A 14,561-nucleotide genomic window follows, 5' to 3' on the forward strand; every position below is an offset into this window, starting at 1 on the left:
TAAAGCAAATATAAGAAGGAGGATTTACTATAAATGGCAGCATGAATGTGGCTGAACTTAAAATGCTTGTATAACTTCGACATCGCACGCTTCCATCAGCACCTATGCATGCAATTTGAAATGATTTTAGAGTAGCACTGTGCTCTATGCTTCTTCATAAACCAGGGCGGGGCCCTTGTCATTCTGTTTCTCCAGATGAACCAACATGCAGGAGGATTTCAACAATAAGAGAAGAGTACCTTCACCCACAAAGCGCTCCAGGTCCCAAATATTTTGAAGTCCAGTCCAAGAAAAAATTTCTAGTGCAGCATAATCATTAAAAAAGAGCCCAAGAGAGGAAACGGCTGAGGCAGGCAAATGTTAGTAAATTTAATCAATTTCACAGAAAGGCCTCAACGGAGCGTGCACGGTACATTCTGACTATGTGTGTGCTGGTCCGGTCCCTGTGTTAGTCCTTATGTGCGCTCCCTCCTTTAATCCTTGCCACATTCTCATCCTACAAAGTCCATACTACTGTCAGTCCATTTTAGAGATGCACAAACAACGTCTAGGGAGGTGATTGTCAAGGTTGAAGAAAGAGTAAGCCTGGATACCGGTTTCAGGTGGAACAGTCAGTCAGTCCCAGAGCTTCACATGAATTTTATTCTGTTTATTCCTAAACAATTTCTTGTTTCTCCTATATACTTTACGAAATTGTCAGGAAGGTCTGACAATTTCCTTTCGGGCCCAGTGTTTTCCTCCCCAGAGCTCTTTCAGGTGTCCATGATTCATCCTTTCAGATGACTGTTAGTGGTGTTCCTTCTAGCCAATCTGTTTATTCAGGGCCATTCCATGAGGCTTTTACTCAAATAAGTATCTTTTTAAAATGTCTATCTACAGTCTTAACACTGTTCTACAAATCGTAGGGCCATCATGACCTATATTAAAAACAGAAAGGATTTGGATCGGATTCAGTTCAGATAAATAAATAAATCTATCCATCTATATAATTTACTTTAATTTTACTTTTTAAATTGAAGACAAAGAAGCAGAAATGAAATTTCCATGCTGTCAAACACAGCTGAATATTAGCTTCTACTGTGCTCATGTTGCTAAAGCCCTTCTCTGATCTCCCTCTAGTGTCTTTCGTTCAGTACTACATTTACTCATCAGCTTAATGACTTCAAAATTGTTCCTTCATTCATTCACTTGGCTGATATCATTGAGCACCTGTTTGGGACCAGGCACCTCGCTGGTGTATGTGCCGTGAACAGAACAGACTCGGGCCCTGCCCTCATGGGACTCATCATCTAGAGAAAGGCTAAGCGATAAGGAACCATGGTGGTCCCGGGGCCCGAGAGCACTCCCACCATCTTCCCTTTTTCTGAATCCCCCTTTGACTTTGCACCCATTTGTAGCCCTTTCTCCCCAGTGCAAAGCCTGCAGCCCCAGTTGTGTGTGATACAGAATAAGAAGAAGGGGTGGGCAGATCAGGGAGAAAGCACAGGAGAAGGCCATGAGAAGAATGAGGAGGAACCTTCCAGGGACCCCATAGCTTCCTGGGCTGGCCTGCAGAGAGGCTTGAGTTGTGGGCCAGGGAGAGGTGCTGAACCTGCCTATGGAAAATAAGGCAGTGAGGAAGAGAGATTGTGAAGAGTGTTGCTGGGGTCACACATTGGGTCCCTTTCAATGTCCTTCAAGAAATAAAGATTTAAAAAATTTTTTTACATTGAGTTTGGTTACAAGGATATACTTTCAAAAATATCATCGTGGGGTAACTCACACCTGTAATCCCTGCACTTTGGGAGGCTGAAGTGGGTGGATCACCTGAGATCGGGAGTTTGTGACCAGCCTGGCCAACATGGTGAAACCCCATCTCTACAAAAAGCACAAAAAATTAGCCTAGCGTGGTGGTGCATGCCTGTAATTCTAGCTGCTCAGGAGGCTGAGGCAGGAGAATCACTTTAACCCAGGAGGCGGAGGTTGCAGTAAGCTGAGATCATGTCACCACACTCTAGCCTGGGCAACAGAGCAAGACTCCGTCTCAAAAAAAAAAAATCATTTCTGGGTAAGTGGGTTCAGATATTTGTTTCTGCATAGATATATATGTATTTATGTGTGTGTATATGTATGTATGTGTGTATTTATTATGTTTAACAAATAGATAGCATTTATGAAAAATACTATGGAAGTCAGGAATAGGTTAAGATGAAAGAGAAGAACAGGAATGGTGCAATTTAGCTATGGGGGTGCAAGGGAGGGTTCCAGCTAGATGTGATGAGAAAGCTTTAAGACGAGGTGTGCACGATGAATCAGCACTAGTTGGGGAAGGCTCCTGGGCAGAGTGTGCAGCATGGGTCACTCATATATAATGGCAAATTATTAGCAGAGGAACCAAGAAAACACCCACATAGCTACAGGGAAGCAGGGCAAAGGCAGAAGCCATGCCACCAGGAGCTACAAAGGCTGGATAACAGGCCCCTGATGCATGAAGTAAAGGTCACATTTAGATGCAGCCCTAGGTCTATGTGCACAACTAAAATGATCATGTGAAGCTTCCAAAACAGTGACAGAAACTAAACTCAGAGTTTCCAGAAATCTGCAAAATTGAAAGTGTTAATTATCGATCGTTAGAATTACAAAGTGCTGTGGGAAAGAGATCCCGACTAGCTGAGAAAATCAAGGGAAGCTTGATGATGTTTACACTGCTTATTTTTAAAATGGGCAGTTTTTAGACATGCTGAGATTGAGCTGAGGGAGAGCACTGTAAGATCAGAGAACAGAACAAGAGAGAAGAGAGGGGTGAAACCCTAAGAGAACAACCAGTAGTTAAGGTTTAGCAGAAGCCTGGCAGCTGGAAGGACTGTAGAGGGTGACAAGGTCCGTAGCTCCCTGGTGTCATTGGCTGGCTTTGGAGAAAGTGTGAGCACACTGTGTTCAGTCCCAAAAAGTTCCACAAGAGGCAGTGGAGGTGTGGGGGTGCCATTCTTTCTATATCAACGCTACCCCTCTAAGGGTCTGGGAGCAAATACATGTATTAGTTTGTTATTTACTGTATTCGTTTATTTTCCTGCTGCTATGAAGACATACCCAAGACTTGGTAATTTATAAAGGAAAGAGGTTTAATTGACACACAGTTGTGCATGGCTAGGGAGGCCTCAGGAAATGTACAATGATGGCAGAAGGAGAAGGAAACATGTCCTTCTTCATATGGCACAGGAGAAGTGCTAAGAGAAGCAGGAAAAGCCCCTTATAAAACCATGAGATCTCATAACTCACTCACTATCATGAGAAACGCATAGGGGAACCACTCCCATGATGTAGTCACCTCCCACATGGCCCCTCCCCCAACACATAGGGATTACAATCCAGGTTACAATTCAAGATAAGATTTGGGTGAGGACACAAAGCCAGACCATATGATTCCACTCCTGGCTCCGCCCAAATCTCATACTTCTCATGTTTCAAAACACAATTATGCTTTCCCAGCAGTTCCCCAAAGTCTAAACTCTTTCCAGCATTAACCCAAAAGTCCAAGTCCAAAGTCTCATCCAATACAAAGTGAAGGAGAAATAGCCCCTTATAAAACCATCAATCTCATGAAAACTCACCCACTATCACGAGAACAGCATGGGGGAACCACCCCCGTGATCCAATCACTTCCCACGTGGACCCTCACCCAACCTTCCCACGTGGACCCTCACCCAACCTTCCCACGTGGACCCTCATCCAAATTACAATTTGGATTCCAATTCAAGAGGAGATTTGGGTGGGGACACAGAGGCAGACCATATCAGTACCCTACAACATTGCAGGATACTTGGACATTGGAAGGGATTTTTTTTTTTCACATGGAGCAAATCAGATATTGGGTATTCCTGTAAGATAAACAAAGATAGATTACTAAGATGGGCTCCTTAAAAGCAGAGGTAATTACATTTTTGGCACTTATGGCTATACTTAGCTTTCAAATATAGTTCTTTCACAGGAGTCTATATTATGTCTAAGAGTCAATCCTTTAAGAAATGATCATATAAAACTGAACAAGCACATAACTGTGATACAGGACTATGATAAAGGATACAAGGGCTTTGCTTATTATCAGAACCCATTGCCACTACCAGATATGGTTTGTTTCCCATGGAACACTCCACTGATAATTCCTGAAAAAGCAGAAATGCTTACACATGGATAGAATATTTCAAAAGTGGATCAACCTGCTGGGACATTCCAAATTCATTCATTCCTCTAGACAACCACCAATCCATCCATCCATCTATGCATCCATTTATTCAATAATATGGTACCCATTACCATGAACTGTGCAGAGGTATACAAGTGGAAAAACAGACATTGTACTTGCCCTCTAAGGCTGACAACGTAGTGAGGAAAACAGAAACACAGTTGCAATTAAGTTGGTAAATGCTTATTTAAAATCCTTCCATAAAACAAAAATCAGCTAAGGAATAGTGATCAAAATGAATCAAGTGATCAAGTGAAAAATCAAGCATTACACTAACATTTATGATAGAAAAGTTCAGAATCCAGGACCTGAACTTCTATATTAAAGATAACTTTAATAATTCAAAATAATTTAATATTTTATATTTAATAATTTAATAATTCAAGTCAACTTCAATGTTAATATTTGAGCTAGTATTGTCAAGAATTTCTCCACTAGCATCTCAACTTTGGTTTGATCATTCTGCTAGTTCTTTTGTGCCATCACCATTGCAATAAATGGCCACATTCACTCCTATGATTTTTGTCTATACTTCTCTAAATATTACTTCATTTCCTTGGTCTTACTACAGCATTCTTTTTTCAAATATTACAAGTCAGTATTTTACTCCTTGCCTGGCTTTCCCAAAAGGAAGTTTCAGATTTAGTTCCTTGGTGCAGGGGTGTCTTTTTCACCAAAATATCCTAGTATGCCTCATTAGGTTATACACGGTATAGGCACTGATATGGTCTGGCTCTGTATCCCCACCCAAATCTCATCTTAAATTGCAATCCAAATTGTAATTCCCACTGTTGGGGGAGGGACCTCATGGGGGGTGATTAATCATGGGGGTAGTTTCTCCATGCTGTTCTTGTAAGAGTGAGTGAGTTCCAATGAGATACCATCTCACACCAGTTAGAATGGCAATCATCAAAAAGTCAGGAAACAACAGGTGCTGGAGAGGATGTGGAGAAATAGGAACACTTTTACACTGTTGGTGGGATTGTAAATAGTTCAACCATTATGGAAAACAGTATGGCGATTCCTCAAGGATCTAGAACTAGAAGTACCATATGACCCAGCCATCCCACTACTGGGTATATACCCAAAGGATTATAAATCATGCTGCTATAAAGACACATGCACACGTATGTTTATTGCGGCACTATTCACAATAGCAAAGACTTGGAATCAACCCAAATGTCCATCTGTGACAGACTGGATTAAGAAAATGTGGCACATATACACCATGGAATACTATTCAACCATAAAAAAGGATGAGTTTGTGTCCTTTGTAGGGACATGGATGCAGCTGGAAACCATCATTCTTAGCAAACTATCACAAGAACAGAAAACCAAACACCGCATGTTCTCACTCATAGGTGGGAACTGAACAATGAGCTCACTTGGACTCGGGAAGGGGAACATCACACACTGGGGCCTATCATGGGGAGGGGGGAGGGGGGAGGGATTGCATTGGGAGTTATACCTGATGTAAATGACGAGTTGATGGGTGCTGACGAGTTGATGCGTGCAGCACACCAACATGGCACAAGTATACATATGTAACAAACCTGCACGTTACGCACATGTACCCTAGAACTTAAAGTATAATAAAAAATAAAAATAAAAAGTCCTAAATAAGACCATTAAAAAAAAAAAAAGAGTGAGTGAGTTCTTATGAGAGCTGATGGTTTTAGACGGGGCTCTTCCTCCTTTGCTTTGCATTTCTCTTGCCTGCTGCCTTGCGAAGAAGGACGTATTTGCTTCCCCTTCCGCCATGATCGCTCAGAGACAGGAAAAGAGCATAAGCATATGTGTCAGCTGTAACAGGACAGTTTATTGAACTGCCTTTGTTCATTGAACCTGGTACAATCATAGCCACCAAACTGCTAAATATAGCAAAATATAGATAGTGCTATAAGTGACAAAATAAGCCATTCAAATAAACTCAGAGTAAGAGAAAATTAATAAGTTCATCCAAAGAAGTTAATCACATGAATTGAAAGCAAAAAAATTAGCTTAAATTTAAAATGTAAAGACAATGACCTATCCAAACATCAAACATTATCATTAGATAATATAAATATTATTTCAGAGATTTGACATCTAAAATCATAAAAAACCAAAGTTGTATATGAAATCAATGAATAACGTATTTCAGATTAAGTCCATGAATTTTTTCCCACCTTCGGTTAAATTTAGAAATAAACTATAACTAATTTTAGAGCCAATTAACAATTCAGAACACATGCACTATCTCTATTAGGAAAAGTAGTCAATTTAATGCCTCCAAGATGGATCAAAACATTGTAAGATGATGTCAATGTGTCCAGGATTTTCCTAATTAGCAAAACTGACTGATCCCTCTGTCCCTTTATCCCCAACACAATCATGACACACATCAAATCTAATTCTCAGTTAGTTTTTAGGTGAGATATGTGTTTCATGGTATCTCAAAATATTCCCTTGGAATATATTTTTAAAACAAAGAGCAAATCCTTTATAATTCATTTTAGATTTTGAGTCAAAATATTCACTTATTACATACTTTTCAATAGGCTCATTATTTCACTTCCAAACCGCATACTGCTTAATCAGAGCTTAAATGGAAACTGGACATTTTTCCAGGTTCTTTCTTCAGGAATGTTCCCTCAATTTAGGATATGCTTTTCCATATCTATTCCACTACTTCATAGCACGTGTTGTATTTTCTCTAGTTTTGCTTCTAAATTCAGTAGAAATTTTTTAGTCAATGAGAGAAAACTGTAGGAGTAGAGATGGAAAATGGATTCCATTAGTGGGAGTTTAAAAATGAAGATTCTTCTACAAATATTGAACTATTTTCTGGAGTGAAAATATTCCTCAGTATTGACCAGAAAATTGCAGGACCAAACCACCCACTTCCAACATAGCCGTTATTTAATATTTCAAAGTCAAGACAGATTGATTTCTCAAAAGCAAGGCCCAAGCCATAGTTGCAACATAACATGCGAATTTTTCCCCATATTTGGTTATATTTTAATGTTTTCATTTATTAGTGACATATTCTATGACTGTATTGGTTTTCAAAAAATTCCCTTGGAAGAAGAAATTAAATTACTGTCAAAACACTTCAAAACTCCTACCAATATCTTAAGAATCTACACGCTCTTTTAAAATCACAATTATATAGAAAATGACTAGCAAAGAGTGCATCAGAGAGGCAAGAGTTAAGGAAAGGAAAAATAGCCTATAAAGAACCAAAGGTGCAAGAGGTCTACATCTTACAAAAACTGATGAAACGTTGTATGCCTGTGTGGGTGGTGCTTCAGTCCAGTCAGGGGCCTAAAAGAGAATGCCTGAGGCCACATGGCTTAAATCACAAACATGTACTTCTCAGAGTTGTAAGGCTGGAAAGTCTGGGATGAAGGCACTGGCAGGCCTGGTGTCCAGTGATGCAATTCTTCCTTGGCTGTTTTTTCATCGTATCCTCACATAACAATGAGAGAGAGAAAAAACTCTAGTATGTCTTCTTATAAGGGCACTAACCTCATCATGATGGCCCCACCATTATGACTTCCTCATCTCCCAATGGCCCAACCTCCTAATGTGACCACATTGGGGGTTTCAGTTCAACATATGAATTTGGTTGAGTCACAAATTCAGTCGACAGCAGGTTGAAAGAATCGAGAGCACCAATTTCAAAGTCACACTCTCCCAATTTGAGAGGCCTGAGGCGATGTTGTAGGCTCCTGAACGTCTTGGTAAACTGCCTCAAGACAACATAAAGGTCACATAACCAAACACTCAGCGGTGTTCACCCACTGCCTACCTTGCCTGATTCTAAATACAAGGACTAGAAATATGAAGGACTAGGCTCAGGGTGGGATTGGAGGTTGGGACAAAGGTCTGGGATGCAGGTGAACGTGCATAGCCTCTGGGTCCCTAGGATTATCTTGTAACTTCTCTGGACACAGCCTCCTCATATACACTGCATGGAAGAATTTAGAATCATCTTGACACTTGAAAAAAAATTACTATGTTGTCATATTTAAAAGAAATAAACTGTCTAGTCCACAATCTGAGTTTCAGATGATCATATAATTTATAGTTCTTTAAGTAGAGAATAATTAATTTGGTTTTCCCCTTTGTTTCCTCTGCATATAATTTTTATATAAATATATATATGTGATTTCAAATTATGTTCCTTCTCAATTTTTTAAATATCTATTGGCATGGCACCTATTGAAAGTTCAAATAATCACTCTGCTGGTGGTGTACAGTTAAAATAAATAACAGGAAATTCTCTAACAGTTTTCAGGAAGCTAATTTCCCACTTTCTCACAACACAGTCCAAATTCTTCAAATACGAGAGGTTACTTTTAAAAGCTTAAAATTCAGTTGCGGTGCTCCATGGGACACACATCCGCAAAGGGAAACGATGCATTGAATGAAGCACACGTTCACAGTGATCTCTGTCCACCTTGCAAAAATGTGGTCCCTTTGTAAGGCTTTTATCTGGGTCAAAACACCCTACCTGCTGAGTTCAAAGCCACACAAGAAGCCCTCAAGTATAAAGGACCTGGGATTACTTTTTTCTCTCTCTCTTCATATTTCTTTCTGTAAAATTAAAAAAAAAAATCTTCATGAGGAAAAGTGGCATAAAAATAAGCCCATTTTCAATAAGATCTGCTGGAAAATAAAGTTGAAGAAGCTTCTTTACTTTTAAAACACCATAGTGAAATAAATAAATGGTTAGCATTTAAGGCAAGACTCTTTCACTAACAGGTCTGTTACGGGATACATGTACTAAATTTTGCAAAAGCAACCATAAAATGAAAGAAAAGATAGTGTTCTTGTTCATACCATGGTTGCTAAGTTTCAAAGTATTTTCACTTCAAAGTGCTAGAATTTCTAAGAGAAAGTGAAATAGTTCAGTCACGACACTAGCTCTAGGGTATGGTTTCCCCACCATTTACCTTTTGTTTTCTAGTTTTGCTTCTCTCCTAGGGAACTATTTTTATACGTAGTAAATTCTATAGTAGTAAAAATTTCTAAAGATGATTGATGGAACCTAAAGTCTTCTGAATGTATAAGGGTCAACAGTAGCAGTGTTAATAAATACAATGTTAACAAAGGAAAGTTATTGGCTTCTTACAAGGTACCGGACACTATGCTAAGCACCTTTGATGCACTGTGTTATTTCAATGCTCACAGCTCTATGCAGTAGGTAAAATGTTATAATTACCCACATTTCATACAAGAAGGCTGCAGCTTAGAGAGAAGTTCAGCAAATTAAGCAATGCCAATGATCAGTAAATATCAGAGCCAAAGTGCAAACGCAGTTTTGCCTGACATAATCAGAAACTCTTGAATAATCTTTGTTGATCAATTTTCACCTACCCTTACACTCTCTCAGGGCAATGTTGGCAAAAGTTTTGCATCGGAATCAGAGTCCAAGAAAATGTAATCTTAAAAAGTCAAGGATTAGGGTAAATAGGAGTAATTAGAGAAGTACTGCTGACTTTTTTCAGCTGAATAATTGTGTTTGTACAAGTAAGTCCTGGGGGTGTGTCTAAAAATACAATGGATGACTGTGCAAATGGATGGCCAAATTACTGGACATAGAATTGAAGAAAATTTTCCTAAACTCTGCATAAAGTCTGCTATGCTCACAAGTGGCCTTTGTGAATGGATTTTCTGTTGTTTACTTTTCTTTCCATGCCTGTACAAGGGTACAAAGAAAGGACCTCATTTCACGTCCGAACTCTCTCAACCCAAAACTGGGAAAGCATGTGAGTTTTGTGAGACAAACAGAAAATTACAGTAATTGGTGGAGGAGTAATTTAGAGCCAAAAGGAAACATAAAAATTTTTAGCTCCCTAGGAATTCACAGAAACCTCCCAGTGGGCATTTGATTTTTTGTATGCATTTGGGATAGCTCTACTTCTTCACTGATTCCAAATTCCAAACATATGGATGGAGTGCTATGATCCAGACACTCTTCTATGTAGTACATATCTTCTTAGCTATAAGCAGACTGTGACCTATGACTGGTACTTGAATTACAAAGTAACAGCCGAGAGTGAACACAACCCTTGTTTTTCCAAGGTATTTACGAAAAAGAATACCTACAGAAGCAGAAATAAACCACAGGTAATTTTGTTCAGCCTTCCAGTTGTTCATACACATGGATTTCTTGCACTCAACCTCAATCAAAGCAGTTTTACGTTCCAATGAATAAAAATGGTGCAAGAGGAGATCATACCTATCTTTGCAAATCACATAAGAATTCAACACATACTTATTCATTGCTGCCTATTTCATCACTGAAACCATGTTTTTCTATGAAGTAGCAAGTCCAGTAACAGAAAGTGGACAATTTCAACTCATAATTGTCAGTAGCAGCAAAAAAACAAACAAAACAAAAAGTCTCAACCTATCACTTGAATAACAACCTTTAAAAATATTGTCCTACCATGGAAAGACAATTCACTTTTGGTTTGCTACATGAATTTGAGAATTTGAGGTTTCATTCTTAAAAATATGGAAATAAACATGCACACATATGTTTATTGCGGCACTATTCACAATAGCAAAGACTTGGAATCAACCCAAATGTCCATCAGTGACAGACTGGATTAAGAAAATGTGGCACATATACACCACGGAATACTATGCAGCCATTAAAAAAGGATGAGTTTGTGTTCTTTGTAGGGACACGGATGCAGCTGAAAACCATCATTCTCAGCAAACTATCGCAAGAACAGAAAACCAAACACTGCATGTTCTCACTCATAGGTGGGAACTGAACAATGAGATCACTTGGACTCAGGAAGGGGAACATCACACACCGGGGCCCGTTATGGGAAGGGGGGAGGGGGGAGGGATTGCATTGGGAGTTATACCTGATGTAAATGATGAGTTGATGGGTGCTGACGAGTTGATGGGTGCAGCACACCAACATGGCACAAGTATACATATGTTAACAAACCTGCACGCTGTGCACATGTACCCTAGAACTTAAAGTATAATAAAAAATAAATAAAAGAAAATCTTCCAGATCACTTAATACAAATAAGAATTTTACTATTTCTGTATTAGAGGTGAGAAGTTTAGTGTTGTCTCTCTGTCTGTCTGTCTGTCCGTCTCTCTCTCTCTATCACTCCAGTGTTTTTTTGTGGAAAGCCATACGCAAATTACTACCACTAGAGTGTCAGCAACTTGAAGTCAGGAATCAGATTTGCTGTGTGATTCATTCTGTGCCCTGTTGCACAATCTCTGGCTCATGGCAAGTGCTGAATAAATATTTATAGAATAAACAAATGAAAGTAATGCTGATGCTGATCTCTGCCCCCTTTCCCATATGTCTCACTAAAGCAGCTATCTCCAAGGTGCTGGTGATTCACCTTTTCAGTACTAATGGTATTTTCAGCAGTGGAGCAGTCATGGACAGGGAATGGTGGACTATTCAACAGGATAATTATTCTAAGGCAACTTCTCACTTGCAATAAGGGCTGGTAAAGAAGGAAAAGTTATCTTTTCTATTATGTATCCCTGTTTATAAACACAAACATAGAGTTACAAGATTATAAATAATATGAATTGGTTTTCCATCTTGAAACCATCCCACAGATATAGTAGACCTTACAATGGTTATGAAACACAACCTAATGTTCTTCACCTTGACCATGACTGCATGAAACCGCCAGTAATCACACATCAGCAACTTTGTATGTTTCAAACTGATCAAAAGCAAGCCATGGCTGATCAAGATTGGAAAGTAGAGGAGAATGGCAAGGCAAGAGAGGGCAGAAGAACTACCAATTGCATTTTATAAAATGAGTTGAGAAATACTGTCTATAGCTGATAGAACAATAAATACAGGCTTAAGGGTTTTGAAGTTACCAAGGTGACTGACAGTAGAAAAACTAAAAGTTACATGTATATATTAAACACAATGGGGTGATAGGAGATGGAGAGTGGTGTAGGATGAGCTGAATCCCTATCCATAATAGCAGGATATCAATAAGACAATATCTAAAAAAAAAAAAAAAAAAAAAACTTGCCGACTTGCCATATTATTTAGGAATCTGCAGGTAAATCTCTCCAAATCTAAAGACATAAATAGTTAAATGTTTTCCTCTAGGGTGCAAAACTAGGTAAGAATAGTTATGGGGCAAAGAGATTGTAGGTTTTCCTCATGAACCTTCAGTATCATTTGGTTTATTTTAACCATGTGTAGTTATCACTTTGCTATAAATATATATCTTAAGAGAGTAACAAAAGTGTCTAACACATGAGTTTGTTGTAAGCATGTAGTGAAATAATGCATATAAAGAACTAATATCTGAATAAAGGAAGCATTCATACCTGATGGCTATTATTTTTTAACTTACAAAATTTGTATTGATGCATAATAGATGTATGTAGTTTTAGGGTACATGTGATAATTTAATACATTCATTTAATTTTTACAAACCAAATCACTGTACTTGGGATCCATCAATTTAAGTATTTGTCTTTTCTCTATGCTAGAAATATTTGAATTATTCTCTTCTTTTTTGAAACATACAGATTATTGTAACCCTAGTCACCCTGCTGATCGAACACTAGGTTTTATTTCTTCTATCAAATGGTAGCGATTGCTTTGTAAAAAAATATTGTCAAGGCTGAAAAATTCAGACAAACCAGATACACTGTTTCTACCAAAAGCACGTTATGCTTTGTGAAAATATGATATATGCAAAACACATCACATACTGTAAAACAAAGGTGTCAGTTTTAATTGTATGACACATACCACACACGCATTTAAAATGTATGTGTATGTGCTCTTGAATAAGAAAAAAAATACTATTTTCTATTATGAGCTTCAATCTTAAATTGTACACAAGATTTTGCTAAAACATTTCTACCTGAGAAAATCACTTTTTTGTCTGTTTTTCAAAACTTTTCAATATTTCCTCTTCACTCACGAAGACTTTCAGAATTGGGACTTTTTTAAGCTTTAATTAGAGTTAAAATTTTAAAGAGAATGATTGAATTAGACTGAGCTGAATCTAGCTATCAGAAAGCAAAAACAAAAACCAAAGCAAAGAAAAAGGTTTTGACACTGACATATGCACATTTTAAGGTTAAAACAAGGGAACTTAAATTCACTTGCGGAAAATGCAGAGTTAATTCTGCATGGATTTCTCCTGTTCTTCTAAAAGGAAGAGTGAACCAGAACTGACCCACTTACCACAATGTGGATGAGAGGCTCCAACCAGAAGGAAAATACAACCTTTGGAAATCTCTCCTCTGCTTTCACTGAAAGTCTCTGAGCGCAGTTCTGGTCCACGCTCAGAGTCTGACACATCCCTCCCCCGTCACCACCTCTCAACACACACAGCTGATGAGGCCGATTCCTGTAGATCGACTTTAAAAGCAAAAAAGTCATTCCAGAAAACACATCAGCTCAGGTTGACTCAAAGGCAGCCCCAAATTCAGCCCACAGCGGTTGGCTGCTGTCCTTTTATGACTGGAGAGCTGGAGTGCTGCTCTTTAATTAACAGGGAAGCCTTAGCCTGCTCAAGGTATTAAAAAAAAAAAAAAAAAAAGACTTAATTTCTGAATTTGCATTGAACTCTGACATGTGCACTCCTTTTTATCTGTAAAACCACTCAAAGTCGCCACCACAATGAACGTTAAAATCCATACAATAAAAAAAGTTAAAGGTTTACACAGAAGGACTGGCGTTCAAGTGCAGCAGACAGAAGAGGAGGGTGAAGATCAGCAGTGTTATTTATTGGAGGGATCAGAGGCTGCGTAGGGCCAAGTCCTTGCTTTCTGTCAAAACACTCCCAGCAGGTGGAGAAGGGGCTGAGTGTCTACTGATTAGAGAGCCAAGAAGGGACTTGAGCAACTGCAGCGGAGCGGCTGCCTGGGGTATTAGAGACCGGATTAGCCTTCCACTAAAAGAACGGAACTACCTTCACTGAGCTGGTTAATCACTTAGGGATGTAACCTTATATAATATGCAAAACTGTTTTTGAAGGAACTTTTTTTTTTTTTTTTTTTAACTCAAGAGCAAGCTATAAGTCTGGCTCTTTATAAAACATATCAGAGTCAGACTCTTCCAGCCATGTGGGTTGGAGAGATTTGACCTGATTCCAGTAATCCATTCAATTTTGTGGAATGAATTAAATAAGCCTACTACTACTAAGAAAACCAGAGCAAAACTAATAAAGCCAATAAAAACTGTGAATTTCCAATCTGGATATTCCAGGCTTCTGTGACTGGTCCCTGAAAGAAATCCATATGTATCTATAAAACAATTAGAGCTAATTTAAGAAGACAGACGCCATGTACAGGAAGAAAAAACTTCCCCACAGAA

General features: G+C 38.6%; 1 protein-coding gene across 1 annotated transcript in view; it reads right to left on the minus strand.

Annotated features, from left to right (window-relative positions):
* The window catches only part of MYO16 (myosin XVI), a 626,143-nt gene extending 612,381 nt beyond the window's left edge, over positions 1-13,762 (minus strand). The window contains exon 1 of the mRNA XM_023217641.2: positions 13,428-13,762. The gene's annotated coding sequence lies outside the window, so the exon portion shown is untranslated. The remainder of the gene's footprint in view (positions 1-13,427) is intronic.
* Between the last annotated feature and the right edge of the window lie 799 nt (positions 13,763-14,561).

This window comes from Piliocolobus tephrosceles, chromosome X, assembly GCF_002776525.5.
Source record: "Piliocolobus tephrosceles isolate RC106 chromosome X, ASM277652v3, whole genome shotgun sequence".
Taxonomy (NCBI): Eukaryota; Metazoa; Chordata; class Mammalia; order Primates; family Cercopithecidae; genus Piliocolobus; species Piliocolobus tephrosceles.